This window comes from Patagioenas fasciata, chromosome 12, assembly GCF_037038585.1.
Source record: "Patagioenas fasciata isolate bPatFas1 chromosome 12, bPatFas1.hap1, whole genome shotgun sequence".
Taxonomy (NCBI): Eukaryota; Metazoa; Chordata; class Aves; order Columbiformes; family Columbidae; genus Patagioenas; species Patagioenas fasciata.
The window spans coordinates 16,882,429-16,902,700 of record NC_092531.1 but is presented as its reverse complement, the minus strand read 5'-3'; the positions used below and the strand labels follow the sequence as shown (position 1 = coordinate 16,902,700).

General features: G+C 41.8%; 1 long non-coding RNA gene across 1 annotated transcript; it reads left to right on the top strand.

The window, feature by feature from the left end:
- Positions 1-3,329: 3,329 nt before the first annotated feature.
- On the top strand, positions 3,330-20,155 carry LOC136107087 (uncharacterized). The gene is made up of 4 exons (XR_011741056.1): positions 3,330-3,453; positions 3,632-3,698; positions 13,535-17,161; positions 18,128-20,155. It is a non-coding gene; the product is annotated as an uncharacterized lncRNA (long non-coding RNA).
- Positions 20,156-20,272: the final 117 nt, after the last annotated feature.

Genomic DNA, 20,272 nt, shown 5'->3' with positions numbered 1-20,272 from the left:
CACCTCTGTTCTTCGACCTTATAGAGAGTGTCTTTTTATCTTTCCTGTGGCCAGTTTTGAGTTGATAGTTTCACATCCAAGAGTTTTTTTGTTATCCATGGAGTGTTTTGTGAAACTTCGCTCAGCTCTATTACAAACATGAAGGTTTTCTTTTACGATTCAGGTGCGCAAAGCTAACGACTAAATGGCAGAGGAGAATCAGCCTTAGGGGGATAATTTGGTACCTTCTCCTGAGCTACAGCTCATGATACTCTTGTTTCAATAACAGGACTCTAAGCTCACCTAATGTAGTCTGTCCTTCTGATGACAGTCTGTAAGCCTGAACCAGTTTAAGGAGTAAAACGTCCCCTTCCAGGGGAGCTCAGCATATATTTATGGTGCTAGAAATCATCTGGATGCTAAAGCAGTGCTTGAATTATAACGAGAAAGACTAGAAATTTTTATCGGGGTGTTCAGGTTCATATCAAAATCAAACAGGTCCCCATTTCAGCTATGGAAAAGATGACTTTCCGTGGCAGCCTGAAGGCAAATGAAATCACAAGAATTACAATCTGTTTCTCCAGGCTCATTTGTTCCCCTTGTTTATTGTGCTAACCATGTGGTCTAAACCCCCCCATATTAATCCCAAGTTGACTATGCAATGAATTGCCATTCCATTCAGGAGATCCATGGATGTGTCCCCTTTTGGCAGTGCCAGTCTCTTCTTCGGTGGCCTCTAAACTCCTGCCTGGCTTTGCCCACTTTCTAAAAATCATCCACTTGTCCTGCTGGCCATATCCAACAGCTTATCCAGTCCCTAAGGGAGCTGATAAGTTCTCTTCAAGTTACAGAGCAATTCCATCTCTGTTCTATCCTCCCTCTCTTTTGCTCCTCACCATCATTGCATAAATTCCACCCAGAATGGAGTGGTAGATTTTGCATAGAGGAGAGATTGCACAGGGCATATTTACCAAGTTGTTGCTTCTTTTGCTGTCACTTTTCTCCTCAAACTCTCCCTGGCCTCCACAGACCCAGGACAGAGATGGCAGGAAAACGCTGCCTCAGATTAGTTTTTTTCTCCACTCCTTTTCCTGTATCTCCACATTTTCTCTGTGTGGTTTATTGCATTTGGGGACAAAGATATTTTTCTTTTTTTTTTTTTTGTACCGTGCATATAATACAATGGTGAAATACAACATTTGGTAAGTGGACAACCTGTAATCTTGTCTTCACAGCTCTTTCCCTTACGCTTACATCTTGAATGTGAGATTTGGATTTGCACATTTTCCTTCCTCTGCAGCACAGCCTCCCTGGTACAAAGCATTGGCTTTATTATATGTAACAGATCCTAGAAAGTTGCTTAGATCTTTATTTCTGAGCTTGGCACAAATAAGGTGGCATGAGCATTTTCAATGCTGTTCTCATTATGAAGGTACAAGTTTTCCCTGGAACTCTACAATCATTTTTAGAAGAGAATTGGGAGCAATAAGCGTGAGTGACAGCTTTCCCCTCAAACCTTTTCTATTCACTGACAAGAAAGGATGCCATTTGGTTCCTTTGCAAATAAAATGTACCAAACGGTACTAGTGATACCTGAAAATATCACATGAAAAGTGGTAGTAAAAGGCAGCCCTGGTATCTGTTGAGAATGGACATTGTTCTTATTCAGTCTCACTTGTGATGAGAAACTTGCCTTCCAGACCTGACTGCACAACAGGCTATTTTGAGGAGATAGTCTCTTTACATTGCTTGACTGTAAAAGGCTTTTAAAAATATATATATTAAAAGCAGGCAAAAGGATTACATTACAAAAAATCATGCATGCAAATGAAAGCTGCTCAAATCTTTGAAAAATCTTCCTTAATATTATATAATAAGAAATACATAACTGTGCCTATTTTTACTATAATTTTCTTTCATTTGATGACATTCAATAGTAAGATTTATTGTTACCCGCATGGAAAATATCCTGCCTGGGGGTGGTTGAAATAGATCCTGCAGACAAGTCATCAATCAGCTCATGTTTATCTCTTCGGAGATCAGTGATATCAGTGGCAGGAACAATTTCAACCAATCCAAGAGTATTTACTGATAATAAAAGGAAATGTTCATGTGGATTTATACTGCGTCTCTCAGCAGAGGTCACAAAATATTTTTGCGGGAGGGCTGATTTATTGAGCCTCGTTTAGAGATGAGGCTGGGAGGGCTCAGAAGTGCTGGAGCTCCCTGCTTAGTCCTTACCCTGACACTTGCTCTCTTTCTGGGACTGGGTCTGACTTCCCTGGTAGAGGGTGACATGCAGAGGGCTTTAAGTTAATCCTGGTCTCCCTGTACCCACTGCTCACAAGTTCCTCTAGAACGATTTAAGACCAATGCAGACAAAAAGATCTTTTACATCAGATAAATATCATGCAAAATGATTGCCTGACTTTTCTAAGAAATGAATAGTGGCTTTTAACTTAATTCTGCTGTGATTTTAAAGCAGGTCTTATATTTGTGTCCCTGATAGGTTTTTTTCAAAATTTTATGACAACATTCAGAATATTTATAGGTATTGACTGAAGGGTTCAGGACAAAGATCTGTTGTCCTTGAGGCAAAATAACAACACTGACTTTACCTAGTATTTGCATCTCAGAGTAACCAGCCTGGAAATGAGACTGCAGTTGTTTTTTAACCCATGTATGATAGAAGTTTTCTTTCTCTCACTTTTGCGTTTTCTTCTTTGTGAAATTCAGTATTTATACTTACTGAAACAAGGAGCACTTTGAATCACGATTTGAAGTGTATGTTTTTTAAGAAGTTATAAAGGGGTCTTTTTTTGTTTGATTTTTATGGTTTTGTCTAAGGAAATTTACTGGAACATTCATTTCTGTTTGAAAGGAAACTTGCTCTATGCGGACAATAAAGATGTTGAGATCAGGATGAATGTCTATGGGAGATAATAATAGTGAATAAAAAAATGCACCAGTCCAGTACTCATATTTTCCAGGAACTGCAAGAACTCAGTTCTGGGTTGTGTTTTAAATCTAAGCCCCATTGTTCCTGACTGGGTTCTGAGTCTGTCAGAAAGACTTCTTCTTTGTTCCTTTCAGCAGCTTCAATCTGAAGCATTTGGACCGGTTTTGTATTTTAAGCAAAATTTTTAAGATGTACATGTATCTTAATTCTTCCAGCTTTAGAATGTAAAGCAAAGCATCTTTTTTTACAATTTCCTGTTGAACATGAGCAGAGTACGCTGGCACCGGCAGAAGTAATTCGACCTACAATGTGCCTGTGTGGGGACGGCCGGCGGTTATCAATGGTACGTGGTGTGTGCCGTTAATACATTGCTCCTTTTATGCCAGGGAACATGCCTTGTGAGGCAGCACAGCGCTAGCGAGAGCTTCACCTCCGCCATCCCAACAGCCTGGCGTGCGTGTCGTGGCGATGCTGACCTGACAGGCGGCGTGATTTGTTCTCCCGAGAGATACAAGGTGAGTGAGAACATTTTTTTCCTGTTGACGCTGTTGTACTTGGTAGCAATAATCACACGTTTGCACTGCCAGGACCAGAATTGAGTTGTGCCCTTTTACAAGTGAATACCCTAGGCTGATAGTACAGTGATTTTTCTTCCTTTCTTTTCTTTCTCAGTCAATATGGTTTGTTTTTCAGCCAAGAAGCTCTGATGGCATTCACCTGGCTGCGTGCAGGAGCCTGGGAAGCTGCTCCCCATCCACAGGTGGGATTTATTAGTGGGTAAAGTTACTCTCCTTGTAAGAGAAGTTATCTGGAAATGCTGTCGCTCACCCTTTTAACACCCACCAGTTAAACTTCTTCCCTTGCAAAATGCCCACGTAAGGTTTCCTGGCCCAGCCCAGCACCCACCTTTTGTCTCTGTGGCCGTGCTTGTTCTCCAAGTGTCACATCATGTGGGAAACAGTCTTGCATACCAAGAACTGCAAGAGTCCTAGATTCCTGTGTCACACTGCATTTGTAAGCCCAGCTCTGCTGTTGACAGACTGCTGGTCTTTGAGACAGCTGTGACAATACAACCCAGCAAATATCAGCCTGGAAAACACTCAGGAGCTTGTTGCCATCAGCAAACCTGGGGTCCCCAGGAGGTCGTTGTCAGCAGTGTGCGCGGCACAGCCATCCAGTGAGATCGTGTTAGTGCTACCACAGAGCATGAACTCCTGCGAGGGGACTTGGCACTGGCTTCTGCTCAAGGGCAATTGCTGGAGCAGCTTGTGAACAGGCAGCTCGCCAGTGAGACAGGCAATGCTGCGGACGGCGAATAGACCGTCTGTGTGCACAGGGAAGGCAAGATGCACAGCTGGGAAACGGGAAAGAGATTTCTGTAAACCCCTGCTCTGAGGGGTAAGAGTACATTCAGGCAATGCCAATCTGTGGAGGAGTAAAGAAATTACTTCTGGCAGCTAAGACAGGTTCTTGGTCCTGCTGAATCTGACAGAATGCTGTAGGGAAGAACTGGAGATGTCTTGGTTAATGAGTATGGAAATTATATCAGTAGCTTGGCCATCTAGGTTTTAAATGTTGTCAATCTATAGCATGCAATGCTTCAGTAACATTTTCTGGCTGCCTAGTTTAAGGCATAAAAGCAAGCAGCCTCCCTGTAATGAGTCAGTATCTATAGACAGCAAGCTGTTGATAGCAGAGCAGAAATCTTGGCTTCTCATCTCAACAAGTTAAGTTTAATCAGAAAAGATGGTGGGCAGGAAAGGAAGAGGGGTTGTTTTCTTTTGTTTTCCCATCTTCGACTTCCCTGACAAACTGAATTCCCCATGATTTTCCTGTCTTCCTTCTAGGCCCACAGCAACATTGTCTCAATTCCTCTCCTCTCGGCTCTGTGTGCACTCCAGCTCATGAGGTACACACCGACCCTCTTGCCCTGCTCATCTTTGCATCTTGGAGCATCTTCAGAATCTGAGCCACAAATGCTGAGATAAGGCAGAACCTATTTACTGTGAACACATTGTCACCCCGCATTTCAGTCCAGCAAGGGATAATTAGCAAAACTCCAAGACAAAGGTGTTGTGTGTTTTTTAACTGGTGTGTGGAAAGGATCCTCTTCAAGGCTAATGGGTCTGTGGCTGTTGCAGACATCCAAGTGGGCCTTGCTGGCTCCAGAAGAGACAGAGAGTGACTCTGGGAAGGCAGAGTGAGGAATCTGACACTGCTGTGTAATTGAGGAAAAAAGAGGCCATATGCATTATTTATGAGCGGAAGGCTGGGCTTAATGTTAACAAGTGAGAAGAAAGTGGCTTCAAAACACCGGCTTTCCGCTCTTCCCTGTAAGAAAGGCTTCTCTTTTAAATTGCTTCCATTTGAGACCAGGAGGGAGACAACACCTATTTATACTGTGCCTTATTTTGTGTGTGTGGCGTTGTACAAGATTGAGGGAGAGGCAGGGATTGCCCCAAGGAGTGCTCTCTGTTCGCTCAAGCTGTGGCAGAGATGTGTCATGCGTGTTGCCCTGTAACTAGCTAATCCCCATCAGCTCCAGGCAAAAGATTTCGCTGCAAGACAGAAGCAAGCAGAATTGCTACCAATTTGGCATTTCCATTGGGCAGGGGCAGTTCTAAAAAGTGGAGGAATTTTCTCTGAATCATTCTGTCCACCGGGCGCCTTGGCCTTGCCCTCTCCTTGGGACTGGATGAGCTGATCTTGTGGCTTTGGGCCTCTTATGGATCCCCCACCAGCGGGGGCAGTCCTGGCTGCCGCTGGGGTACGTGCTGGAACTGGCATGAGCAGTTCAGCTTGTGCTGTTGCAAAGTCTCGCTGCAAAGTCTTACAAATGTGCTGCGGTTTTGTTTTTTAGCTGGTTTCTGATGATTTTCTAGAGAAACAAGGCCTGGCTGGCTAATGTCAAGTTTTGCTCTTAATGATGGCAACGCGTCATTATTGCTAGCAAGAGAGATTATGTTCTGAAGAGCACTGGATGCTGAACTGCCTGTTTTTCAGGTAAAACACAGTGTGGGCTGAGCCAGGGCAGGTTCCTCCCTGAGGAGAGATCACTTGATTACTGAGCCAATGCTGCACTTAGTGTCTGTGCAGCAGTCACACCTGGAGTCCCCAGGTAGAGCCTGAACTCTCTCTAGACCTCTTTCCAGAAAAGCCCAGCCATTAAAGACCCCACTGCAAAGTGGTTGACACATTTGTGTTGCAAATCTGACACCCAGCACTAATCTACAAGCCTGTATTTCCAGAAATTGTATCCTGTTATTTTTTGCCAGTCCCAAAAGGTAACACCCCCCTGCCGCGACTTTCTTCCCTTTATAAGGCCACTAACTTCTCCTGTCACCATTTCTACATTACTGCTGGCTGTCCTTCCAATGGCATAAAATCCAGGTGCTGTTTTTGCTTCCTGGTGTGATCCTGAGCAGCCAGTACTTTGTTTCTGGGAAGAAAATTAGCCCGGTGGGATCAGATGAGAATAACTAGGCCTCTGTAGAAGTCAGGAAGCAGAGAGTGAACACCATTGCACTGGAACTGATGGGGGGAAGAGTATTCTGTTCCTTGATTTCTAACAATGGCTCATTGATTCTTCTCTTGGTTCAATCAGCAGTTACTGCTTCTCCTTAATCCTGGTTCATAACAACTTAGTGGAGTGGTTTCTTAACAGAAATACCCCTGAGAAGGCATAATAATGGAGTGAAGGGGAAGCTGAAGAACGCTGGGATCTTACCTGTGGCCCAGAACAAATGTATTAGAGCAAGGAATTGCTGTTTATAATAGGCCTCACTCCACAGTCACTTTGCAGACAGGTTTGTGTGCGTGTCCAGAGAGGCCAGAAGACACATACTTGAGTGGTGAGAATGAATAGCACTTTTTTCTAATATGAAGACTACCGTTACGTTTTCCCTGTCCTCAACCTTATTACAGCAAAGAGGGTACTGACAGGAAGGAGTAATGAATAAGGAGGATTGTTGTAAAGATGGATTGGAATAGGAGAGGCTGGAGGTGAGGCACAGCACCGGGGGAGGGAGGCAGACCGTGGGGGGACTCGTGAGTCACACGTCCTCCAGCAAGAAGCACTGACTCACTGGGAAGATGATCGCTTCGCTGCTCCCTTTCTGCTAAGACTGAGGAATCAATTGATACTCAACAAGCTCCCTGCTTAGAGAGTGAGATGTAAAAGGAAAATAAGCTGGAGACCGTGGAAAACTGAAGTGAGAGGCAAAGGAACCCTGGCAAGCGCAGCCTGATCGGCTGGTGTTGCTGCAGAGGATCCCTGGTGCATGGGCTGGATGTGGAGCAGCAGTTCGGCTCCTACAGCCCAGCTGTTCCACCAGAGCCTTCAATACCTGTTTGTGCTCCTTGCACTGCAGGGTCAAGGCTCAGGTGCTCCCCCAAGGAGGCTCAGAGTCCTTGGAGCCAGACTCCAGAGCTGCCACCCACCTCCACTGTGAATTAAAGTACAGTACAATTAGTGGGGGTGTGGTTCTGGTGCTTGTTATCGCCTGTGCAGGTCCTAATGCTTAACAGATGAGGAGAGTCATCACTTATTCTGCAGTATCTGCACATTTCTAAACCAAAATATATATATTTTTTATTGCTTTTGTGCACAGGGAGTCATTCTGCGTGGCTGGAGAAGGGAACAAGAGGGCCACGTGCTTTTTCTTTCTCTGACAGCAGAGAAAGAAAATGTCTAAAAAGAATCCAAAATTACCCTAAAAGCTGATCCACACTCAGATTGTTACAGCTTGAGATTTCTTACAAGTGAACTGTAAAGAGCCTTAATACACAATGTGTTGCTGTAATTCTTTTCAAAGCAGCGAAGGAGTCCAAGTGTGTTTGTGCAGTGAGAGTTGAGGGCAGGGGCCGTAACTGCAGAGTACCCGCAGTCCCCAACTCCGGGATCACAAAATGTGACAGCAATTGCAAGTCAGTGCTGCAATTTTCTATCCCTTTACAAGTTTTATGTTGGTAATGTGATGTAATTAATGAACCGGAACAGAGCTGCAGAGGGGGAATAATTTTAATGCTCTTTTTAAAGATGCTACTAAATCAATGGGGCAGTTTAAAAAGGAATGATAGGAATGATCAGGAAACTTAATACAAGAAATTAGGCAGGGTTTTGAGAGTGATCGAATCTCAAGTAGGCAGGTCGTTTGCGATCTGCTGCGTGGGCATTTATATGTTTGGCATACGCTGGCAAAGGCAGAACTTGCTGAATTTTAGGCCTAACTTGTCAGACTCTGCAGTCTTCATCACCGAGTAAAGATCCCCAGGACGTGGAAAAGGCACTGAGAGATTGTAAAGCACAAGACATGCTCCTGATTTCCACTGTGCAGGAGCAGTATTTTTCCACTCCTTTCATAGGTCTTCTGCCTAGCAGCTACGTGAGCGATGTCTACATGGTCTTTTGAAGGCAGATAGGAGCTTACTCTGGCTGCAGTCCAAGAGAACCAGAAACCATGTAGCTGCAGCTGATGTGCTACATGCCCAAGTTACTATGGCTTGCTGAAAAGCAGGATATTAGGTTGGGTTCAGGGCTCTGGCCAGCTCAGACCACAAGTAAAGCAAGTTTTCATCTGCATGCAGGAAAACATGTAGACAAGGCTGAGAGAATTGGGGTTGTTCAGCCTGGAGCAGCTCCAGGGAGACTTTATTGTGGCCTTTCCATACTTAAAAGAGGCCTGTAAGAAAGATGGGGATGGACTTTTTAGCAGGACCTGTTGTGATAGGACAAGGGGTGGTGGTTTTAAACTAAAAGAAGGTGGATTTAGACTAGATTTAATGAAGAAATTTTTGACACTGAGGTTGGTGAGAGCCTGGCCCAGGTTACCCAGAGAGGTGGTGGATGCCCCATCCCTGGAGACATCCCAGGCCAGGCTGGACGGGGCTCTGAGCAACCTGAGCTGGTGAAGATGTCCCTGCTCCTGGCAGGGGTGGCACTGGGGGAGCTGGGAAGGTCCCTTCAACCCAAACTATTATGTGATTATATGATTCTGTAAGGACAGCCAACTTGCATAGGATTTGGAAAACCATGTGTTATTATCAGTCAGGGCAGGTAAGCTGACCCCGTGGAGCTCAGGCCGACACAACTGACTGTGCATCCTGCCCCAAGCACAGAGAGCAGCACCATGTGCTTGGCCTCGGAACCAGCCAGCCTCTCCATAGCCAAAGAAAACTGCCTTGTGGCCTTGGTCCACATTCTGTGGGCCTCCAGTTGGCTACCCCTGTTGTAGAAACCCAGACTTTCTCTTCTGTTTTGAATAGCAGTCACTCGTTATGGACAGGGAGGGTTTGAATTCAGTCTTCACTGGCTCTGTGAGTTTTGGCAGGAGCTTTATAATGTGACACCTGATTGACCACACTGAATTCTGAACCATGAAAGTGGACAAGCACATAATGTGTTTGTGCAGTCCAACTCTTAGCTCAGAAGAAAGGCTGTCTCCACTTTGGATGGATATCTTTACTGTTTTTCTTATCTTCCCAACATTTTTTATTGTCTTAATTCTGAAGACTGCTTTGCTTAATTTCCTCATGCATTATTATTTAATGTTAATGAGGGAAGTGCTGTGTGTATATATATATATGTGCTTATGTACACATGCTATGTATAATACAAGAAAGCAGGTATGTTTATATGTAAGTACATATGCAAAATTCAGTGTTGCTTATCTTAGAATGATACATAAATATATTAAGGGTCCACAGCAAAACTGAAGAATGCAGTATACTGTGTACTAGGCAGTATTGTGGTACAGTGAACCAGGGACCTCTTTTGCCTTTCACTCAACACATGGAGTCCCTCCTCCTCTTATAGTCCCCCATCTGTAGCATTTTAAAAGCAGAAATTTCAGTAACTGCCTCAGTTACTGAGGACAGAACTACAATGTGAACAGGAAGAAGCTTTAATCAAAACATGCCCATCAGGTGAAATCCTGACCCTACTAGGATCAAGGGCACAACTCTCACTGACCCTCCATGGAGTCAGGACTTTGCTCATATCTTGTAACACTTGACTTTCCTGAATTTGAGGCATTAGTCCTATAACAGAATAGATAAGCTAAAAATAGAAAACAGTCTGACCTAAAATATTTTGACATCCATATCATAGTGCTTATTGTCTGAGAATACATCTATGTTGATTAATGCTAAACTGAGGACAATGTGATTCATTGGAAAGAACTGGGAATGTACCAATAATTCAGTACTAGAAACTACACAGACATGGACTCAGTGTGCAGTGTTTCCAGGAAAACTTCATTTGCAAGCTGTCAGATTCATCTGTCATTTTCCCACCTCCTTGGATTCACTTCTGAGCGGCCTGGGTGAAATATTCCAATCCAGTTCTTGCGAGCTATCAGTTACTTTACTAAAGCAACTTTTTCCTCTGCCTTTTACTGAAAACAAAGCAGTCACATCAAGTCAGGTTGCTGTGAGCAGCTTTTAAGAGAGATGTCGGTTGCACTTAGCACACAGCTGGGGCCAAAGTGAAGCTGTGTAAGAGCCTGAGCTGTTCAGCTGGAAATTACATCTTGTGCAGGAACCTAAATGTCAAGCTCCCCAGTCCCCTCACAGCCACAACTCTGACAACTCCCCTTTTCCCATGGCTCTTCTTCACTTTCCTACAGATGCAACTGTGCTTTCCTTCAGATACAATAAATCATACATGGGAATGCCACAATTTAAAGCAAGGCGAGCTGTCACCCAAGAGTTCAGATGACACTCAGCCACATTAACGAGTAAACAGAGCCCACAGGAAAGATGCCTTTTGAAATGTGCTGTGCAGTGCTAAAACTAACGAGCCAAAACAACAAGGGGAAAAAAGGGAATCATCAGATGCACCTAAAGCTATAGGCTATAAAGTCAGTTTGGTTGAGAAAAGCTCAAATAAGAGCAAATCTTTGGGACAGTACATAAATTATATTTTCCATAAGCAAAAAGACAGCGTATACTCCCAGCCTTGAGATGAGAAGAAAGCACTAAAAGAAAGACTAAATGTAACCATGCGAAGAGAAAGGAGCCAGAGTGAATGTGTTTCTTATTTTGGAACCTTCTCATGGCAAACAAGCAAGACTCGAGCCAAAATCTTCAGGACGCAGAAGGAAGTTGGAACCGTTAAACAGCCACATGGCTCACGAGCAAGCTGGCATGAAGAAAGGGATCAGCTATACATTGTTGGGAAGGAGGCACACAGAGCGTGCAGTATGGAACAGGCATCCCCAGGGCATTTGGAGGCAATAACTATCAACAGTCAGTGGAACTGGCCCAAATTTGTAGCAATCTAACTAAAGGATAATTTTACTTTTGATAATGGAGGGGTAAAATGTGCACCAGAAGAAAAAGAATCAACTGGTGGTAGGGTATGGAAATGGTACTTTGCTTTATGTGCTATTGCTATTTCCCTCAGTTCTGACTCTTGTAGTGTACAAGTTTCTCTTCCATTGAACCACTTCTTAAATAATAATCCTCTGAAGGAACCTTTCAGATCTCTAACATGATGAGAGGAAAACAGCATTAGCTACAGTTCTTATGTTCGTGGTTACTTCATTTTGATACAAACAAAAGTGCTTGATCTTGAATTAACAATAGCTGTGGTTTAGGTTTTCTTCCTTCAGCGATCCCCAAATAACGCTTGCGTGCATAATTTGGTACTAGAGGCAGAATAAACATAAACTGTAATAGCTGAATTTTAAGGTTAATATTAAGGCTAAGTACATAACATTTTTTCTGAAGGAAGCATGTATACTCTGGTTGAGAGGAAAGATGAAAACCGTGTCTGGGAGAGCAATGGCTGATGGCTTAGTTCTGCATGATAAAATAAATAACTTCGATTAACTTCAAGCTCCAGTACCTCAGATGTTTGTTGTCACAGAGCAGCAGCTTGGCTGATTGGCAGCTCTGGTTTAGTCGACATGTGTTCACAGAAATTGCTCAATTTACATGGAGTACTTCAATCTGCTGGTTTAGAAGTTTCTGTCCCGCATAGACTAGCATTTCAGCTTTTGAATAAATGGAGGACTTGTAAGGGTCATTAAAGAAATTACTAAAGCTTCTGCAAATGCTATAGGCCAAATTGCTGACTGAGATGCATAGTGTGCACGTGTCACTGCAGATACTTTCCAGATAATGGTACTGATTGAGATTCTAATCTGGACAAAGTGCTGGAGGCAACTCTCTTTCCAACACTCAATTATTCTGATAATATCCTTGTTTTTTTCCTGTGTTCAAAATGTGTGGTCTGCTGCAACTGTGCAGCGTGTGTTTGGAGTGAGGGGGAAAAAACAGTGAACAAAATTCATGCCATGGCAAAGGGCACTTGCAGCACAGTGGGGAGGACAATGTGTTTTTACCATGGATGGATGAGCCAAGTAACCACCACGAGGAAGGGCTGCATTTCTTCCCACAGGCTGCAGGACGACTCCTTACTGGTTCTCAACAGCCACACAGGAATAAATGTGAGGCACAGCCTGCTGCTAGGACTGTGTAGTATGTTGTAGGGGCAAGGCTGACATATTATTGTGCATATGCATCTTGTATCCTCCCTAGTGGGATGCTGATCCATAACAGAGTCTTCTAAAATCTCACATAACACAAAGAATTCAGACTAGTTTCCCACGGACATTGCCCATAAAAGAATTTCTTAGAAGAGATAACTCAGCCAGGAAATGCAAACTAGGGGGCCAAATTCCTTCATTCAAGTCAATCTCCCATTGGTAAAGGATTTAAAAAATGGTCCCTATATGACTAATCCCAACTATGCTTCCCTAATTTCAGTAACAGTTTCTAGAGACGAGAGGTGAAACCATTTGAGAAAATCAAGCTTTATTTGCTTTTTATTCATTAGGGATTTTTCTGCTAGATTGAATTACTAATAACACTTCGTTTATTAAAATTCATGAAACCTAGATTTACTTTTCAGTATCTATATAATCTTCTGATCCTTAATACTTTTCATGAGGCTCAAAGAATGAAAACAAACCCAGCTGTTTCATGTTTGCTCATGATCAACCTTTATGGGGATCATGTTAGCATTGTTTCATACTTGTTACTAAATGATGGCGGAGTGCACATTTCTGAGGCAGCGCAGATCATCCATTCTTACCTTCAGCAGTTCACAACTGAAAAGGGAGTGTACTCAATCTGGTATGAGAGCCAGAGAATGCATTGCTGCTTTCACAGCTACCTCTGTCCCTCTCTCCACACTATAAAATCTGCAGAGATAGCTGTGAATTTGGCTCACTTTCATTTATATGTCCAATGGTATTTGTTGCTTGAAGTGAATGCACAAGCCCTAGGCAATGCACATAAGATTTTTGGCTTTTAATGGCTAGTTGAAAGTCTTTCCATATATGTTAGATTAAGCCGTATTGGATTTAGTTAAGCTAGTGCTGGGTAGCCACTTTTATTCTGGACTAAGAGTGATTTGTGTCAATTTACTTTAAACCCATTCCTAATTGACTTGCACTGAACTAACACCTGATTTATGCCTTCAATTATCCCATTTTAACCCACAGCTCAGGCACGCTGTCTGGTTCCAGCAACTTAATGAGTTACCGCACATCACCTGCAGCATGGTAACTGCAGCATGCTTTCCTTTAGCCCACAGCAAACCTGAGCTTCCATGTGTCAGCCTAACCTCAGGGCCAAGAAAAAGAAAAGTCTAAACTGGTTTCTTCCATCCGAGATGGCCACAGGCGAGGAGCAAACACACATGGTCAATTACTGTGGCTCGGCCGATGCGTGGTAAGTTGTCGAGTGTGTTGGTACGTGAATGAGATCACTCATTCATATATTCTTACCCTGAAAGTATCATTTTAAACTGGTGTTACATAAACAAGTGTAACTGTGGATATGGACACATGGACAAATTAGCGTGGGGATAACAAGCCTTTATGTGTCAGCTTTTTCCATATGCATACCTGCATGAAATGCGGGGTGATTTGAGGCAGCCTCCTCCTCTTTTACCAGATGGAAGGTGTAGCTAAGGCATGGTAAGCTCAGAGCCTGGCTTCCATTGCAGTCGTGGTTTTAACCTCCTGTAGAACAGTTCAGCTTGGCTAAAGTGTAATGAGACAGATTTAAACCACTTAACACCAGTTAAACCATACCTGTTGCATATTCTACTCCTTGCTTAGGTAGTGCAGTTTTGCAGGTCAAATCATTGAATTAATGAGAGACTTTCCATTGACTATACAGAGCAGTATTCTATGGAGAAGTTTGAAGATCCTTCATTGTAGAGTCTAATGTAAAGATGAACTTGCAGCTTTCTTTAAAAACAAACTCCAAGACCAACAATGCCAAAGTTTCAGCTTTTCCCCCAGATAACACTAGGTTTTTGTACTCCACCCTGTGGGAGAGCTAAGAAGAAATTTGCCTCTTTCCAACGAGGAACACTACAGGATTTGTTAAACTGAAACTAGAGATAGAAAAGTTCCAAATCCAGGATGAGTCTGGACCCTTTCAAACTATGACTGGGGCCAAAGAAACACAGGATCAAACACAAAATCTTCGGGTGCTTTTCCTTTTTATTCAATAACTTGAACTCATTCTCAGTTAATCTTTCTCTACTTGCATATAATGAAAGGAAATATATTTGATTAGGTTATGTGAGATCACGTGGACTTGCAGGACCAGACATTATTATCTCGACTAACACGGACACATTTTGAACACTGCTTCTCACTCTGCTATCAGCCACCGCCACCTCTGCAGTAATGTGACAGCAAGAGAAAAAGGATGGGAAGGCGATAACGTTTGCCCACGCAAGTAGAAAAGAACTTTCTGTCCAAAACCAGCTGGCTTGGCTTGGAAATGAAATGGCATTTCAGCGCGAGGTGACCTGTTTGCATGTGTGTCGGAGCTCCGTCTCCAAACACTTGTCCTAGATGCAAAGGTGGGGTCTGTGAAGTATTTTATCATCAAGTAACCATGGGAAACAGGTGAGTTGTCTCAGTGCCAGTTTGTCTTTGAAACCGTTTGACAGATCAGAAACCATCCTCAGAGACTGCAACAAATGTGCTGCCATGTTTCATGGTTAGAACTCAGCATATTTTTAGTAAAGGGCTGAGAAAGTATGCGATAATCCTAAATCACAGCCAAGAAAACCATAAACCCCTTAACAAATGCCTGTTCAGACACAGAACTTGGAAATACATAACAGTTGATCCACACTGACACTCTTGGTCAATTCTTGTTTTCTAAACTAAAGCATTTTTGCCTTTACCTGAGAGGGCCAGAGGGAGCAAGGAAGCTGATGTCTGATATTTATCCTGTGGGACACAGACCAATCATCCTAAATGTACCCCCAAAGAAATCAATGGGAAACACACCAATTTGTACTGAGGAGTCCGGATGCCATTATCAGAGATTCAAAATGCACCTTGTAAACTACCCAAGTTTAAGAATTAAGCTTTATTTCCTAAGTTAGCTACTTTAAAAGTTTCTTTGTGATGCTTTGTACATTACAACAGATCATGCAGAGTCATTGTGGGTTCTGTACATGAAGCTTACAACATCAAGGCAATAAAACGTGCTTTTCTCTATGAGCAATTTGGTCAGTGGAGTTTACAGTGAAGCAGATAAAATGCAGGGAAAATAACGCTTAAATTTACATCTTAAGAGCAGTGCTAGCTGATCGCAGTGGGAGCTGAGGGTGCTGTGCACAAGTCAGGACCAACTTATCTGGCTTTTAAGAGTTCCAGGAGTCTTTTGTCACTTGAAGAGGCGCCGTCAACTTCAGATCTACTTTAAAAAGTAGTTCAAAGACTTTTCAGGTATTATGGTCTCCTATATCTATTTCTGTCCCTTTTGTTTCCTAACAGCATGGGATATTGACCACACATACTGCTGTCAAATATAGAAATTAAACTTAGAGAAAAAAATGAGACATTTTTTCTTTAATCTCTTGGAAAATTTTCCAGACTAAAGCATAGTTCTTAAATTGATAATATCCCTTTAAGAATTTATTTGCCAGGTAATGTTAGAAGACAAAAGACTTTAAGGTCAGTTTGAACATTAAAAAGACCCCCTTTAAAATCAATTTCAAGTCTATATTAGAGATAACAGCAAGCAGTGTTTTAACAGGTCTCCAAATATATTCTACACCTTAAAAAGACAAATAACTTTAAAATAATTCTAAGTGATTTCTAGTTCTTTGGGCAAGATCTGTCCTAAGAAATACTTTGTTGCATAAAAATAGTTTAGTGTTGTAATATATGACAGTCATAGTATGTATAAAGCTACAAAATTATTAACAGATGAAGGGCTGCAGTTTTTGAATAACATACTAAATATGATTGGGTTTTTAAGAGAGGTGAAATAAGACAGTGCCATCAGAAGAGAAACGTACATTTTAAGAATGAAAATATTGAACATAACTATTTTTCTTTAGATCTCCTAAGCAATCTGTGTGTTCTCTATAAGATGTCAAACTATACTGTGCATATGTACACTTTGCTCTCTATAAATATACATGTGCATGACACATTTCTAAAAGAGGTAAATGAGCGCTGGGGAAATACAGAAACAATGAAGTTCCTAAGAGAGGTTTATTTTTTCAAGTTATTAAAGGAAGGTGGCAAGCGTTCACGAGGATATGAAAATTTAAAGCCGTCTGCAGGAAACTCTGAAAAATCTCTGGTTAAGGCTGCTGCCAAAAAATCTCAGCTATGTTATGTCAGAATGTTTAATTGCAAGCTGAAATTTTAATGAATGGAAAGATATGGCAAAAGCAGGAAGTTTCTGAAGCAACATAGAACAACCATGAAAATAAAATACCAAAGGTTGTAATCCTGAATGCTGTTGGAAGCAAGAATTTCCATCCGCGCTCTGACTCCTTTTCCTACTGTGCAGAATTCACCAGCTGTCTGGCTAAAGAGGTGAGTGGTTCTGGATATCATCTCCTGGGCTCAAGGCAGCACTTGTTATGTCTATGTGAAGAAATCAGCTTCTTTGCGTTTGTCATTATGGCTGTTTACAGAAATGCAGTTTAGGAATAAGGGGAAGAAAGGCAAATGTCAGAGTGCATTAAATAACATATTTTCTTTACTTTCCAAGAAGCTCGCTCGCAGCGTGATGTTACTATTTATATCAGATCTCTTAAACCCAGCTGTTGGTTCATGTTAACATGCAGAATGGTGAGAAAATCCCAGCAGAAGAGCGTGAATCCCAGAGAGACCTGTGTTCTGTCACTGCGAGGACCTATAAAATATCACAAGTTTTGCTGAGGTATGGATCAGGCATGCAGCCAGCCAGGCATGCAATACAAATATTTCCCGTGTTGATCCTCCAGTATTAGAGGGCCAACAGCAAAGCAAAGCGAAAACTGCCAAATGCTGCAACAGGCAACTTCAGATAACTTAGCTCGCACCCCTGGCTGGAAAAGTTTGAAAGAGAACTTCTACCTGTAACTCAAAACTAGAAAATATACTGTACACCCACATAACAGCGTTCTTAGACAAGCTGTGTCTGATCTAATCTTATGTACCTTGGCCACAAGTTCTGGAAAAACAAATATTCCCAAGGCAGTCAGATTACTGAACGCAGCGTATAACGATGTGGAAATATTAGTGGTTTACAGAGGGCAGTTTATGAAATGGATTGAGTGAATTTAATTCATGCATTGTCAGGCAATTTGAACTTAACTAAAATAAGGAAATCCTTACTTAATTATATCTGTCTTCAGTGGAACACCAGAGCCAAATAGTGGAACAGCAATACTCCCATCCATGGACGGGGAGGTGGGGGCAGTTTGTGCCAAGCCAGCCTTCTGAGAGAAAAATCTGTCTGCGCTGACGTGGTCATTATGGGGTTAACACGCTTACTCAGAGTGTTAATGGAAAGGAACCATTATCTGCTGCTCTCTGGTTTCCTGCTCCCTAGGTGGGAGTCCCCCCTGCTCCATCCTTTGTTTCTAATGTAAGTTCCCATCCTGAAATGCTGCCAGTACAATTTGGTTTTGTTGCAAGAGGTATTCCTTTACAAAATCTTCATTCATAGAGTATTTCCACCATTGTAAGTGAAACAATGTTAGGAATTAATCTGGCCTGCGATTTTAAGAAACTTTGTTCTTAAAAGCTTGTTCTTGGACCCTCCTTCCTCATGAAGGATAACTTAATTGTTTGGCAAATATGCAAAAGCTACATAACATCCCCTACTCTTCTTATCTATAAAAGTCCTGCATTTTGTTTTTAGACAAAGTTCACCTTCAGAAACGCAAGACTAAGAATTTTTCTCCAGGACACAAAATGGAAAAGCTGATTTCTGGAATGGAAGGAACATTTGAAAGGAGGCCTGAGAACAGCCATGGTACATCTTTGGGGTGTTTTGTAAGAAGCTCTTAAAATGTAATGTAAAAGTTAGAGACATGATTTTGGTGGTAGTGCCTCCAAAATACCTTGAATGGGTAGGTGGAAATGCACTGGAATAGAGATGCAACAGAAAGCTTTATTACCATAACAACTGCTGGATAATGACTCTATTCAGCTGTGAGGCTATTTAGTTAAAATGAAATGTACTGGTGTCTTTAAAACATTTTTTGCATAGCTTTTCTTTGTATTTGCTATGTCTCTGGGTTTATTTTTCCTTGGATATCATGGAAATTATGCTGGCCTCTATTTGGACAAGTGAACAGATTTCAGGTGGTTCTTTTCGGTCTCTGTGTTGTAGTAAGATGGGCAGAAGTGTGTTCAGTGGTTGGTCTCTTATATCTCAAGAGTGATCCTAGCAGATGCTTGTGATAATTTTTCACTTGTCATATTGACACTCAAGTGTGAGTTTCTCTGGGGCTTTGTTATGTTGCTGCTTCTACAGTCTTATAAAGATCATGATTTTTTTTTCTCTGTACTGTGGATTTCTCTTAATCACCTGCAGCTTTGTATCCTTTGGATTAACCAGGTGCATTTTGCCTGTGCCGTTGTCCTGGAAATTAAACCTAATGCAGAACGTGGCGGTCAAGTCGTGCAGTAATTTTAGTCATTATGATATTTAAATTATTCTATGATTTTAGTCTTGTCACTCTAAGGGGTGATATTTTTCACTTACATTATTGTGACATGTGAGAACATCTGTGACCTCCCTGCCACCCATTCTTTTCCACTAGCAGTCCCAAGAGGGGTCTGCAAGAGCAGATGTCACAGCACATCATCACATATGGAAAACAACATCTGTAATTTCAATTGGATGCCATATTTTGCACTTCCTTTTCTCAATTGTTACATACGACAGAGTTTCAATTGAGGGAGGAATGCATTTCAGTGGGAAAGCTGCTGCTCTGTACCCCTTAACAATGGTTTGCAAGGCATATATAGAAATCCCTTGAGCAATGCATGCTTTGCTTATTTTCGCAGTGCCACTGAAAAGGACCCATTAGAACCAATTATTTATCTTTTTGGCTCCTACTCTATTTTTGACAGCCTAAATAGTATGATTACATACTGAAAATAATTAATGAGTGTATCCAAAGTCCTTGCTTAGGCCCTGCTTCAGTGTCTTACTCAGACTGCCACAAACTTTTATAACTTAAATAAAGAATTCAGGATTTTATCTAACATCTTTTCAGCATATTGCTGCCATGAGAGGATTTCATGGTATAAATCATTAGATTCTAGTAACAGACCTTACAGATATTATGGATGATAGGTATAGTGACGAAGAACTACATTCATATAAAAATCAATGACATTTGGACTGTTCATGTTGAAAATTGTAAGAAAACTGTATACATTTAAATCTCATCCTGATTATTATAGGTCAGTAACAATCAACTTGGAAATATAGTAGATGGCAATTACTGTATTTTGTGACTTGTCTTTCACACCTCTTGCTGGCTTTTTCCCAGATGCACATTAAGAAGTGCATACTCTTGCACTTCTGTTCTGAATGAAAAGTGGATGTTTCAGAAGTTGTTCAACTTATTTACTGGCTGTATGTTTAAATCCCAAGCAAAATGTACATTATAAAATCCTGAACTTCAGCAGTTCTTTGAGCTGTGAATTACTACTTCCATTTGAACTAAATGTTTGGAAAAGACAGTAGAAATTTACATTATTTTTTTGGGAATGATCTTGGAGGAGATATCTTTTTGCTTCTAATGGAGTGGATAGCAAGTTGATGTTTCTGTTGTTGTTTCTTGTATCTTGTTTTCTAACCATTTGTGGAGCTACTTTTTTGGTACTAGGTTAATAAGTGAGTCTTCCAAATATAAAGAACACCCCCTGATTTCTGTTTTGCAGAGAAAGCACCTTTGATTCTCATGTCCTGAAGCAGAGATGTGTGTGCACTCTCCATTGGTGATTTGGTCCTTTCAAATGGCTCCCACCATTTCACTTGGAGGCTGCA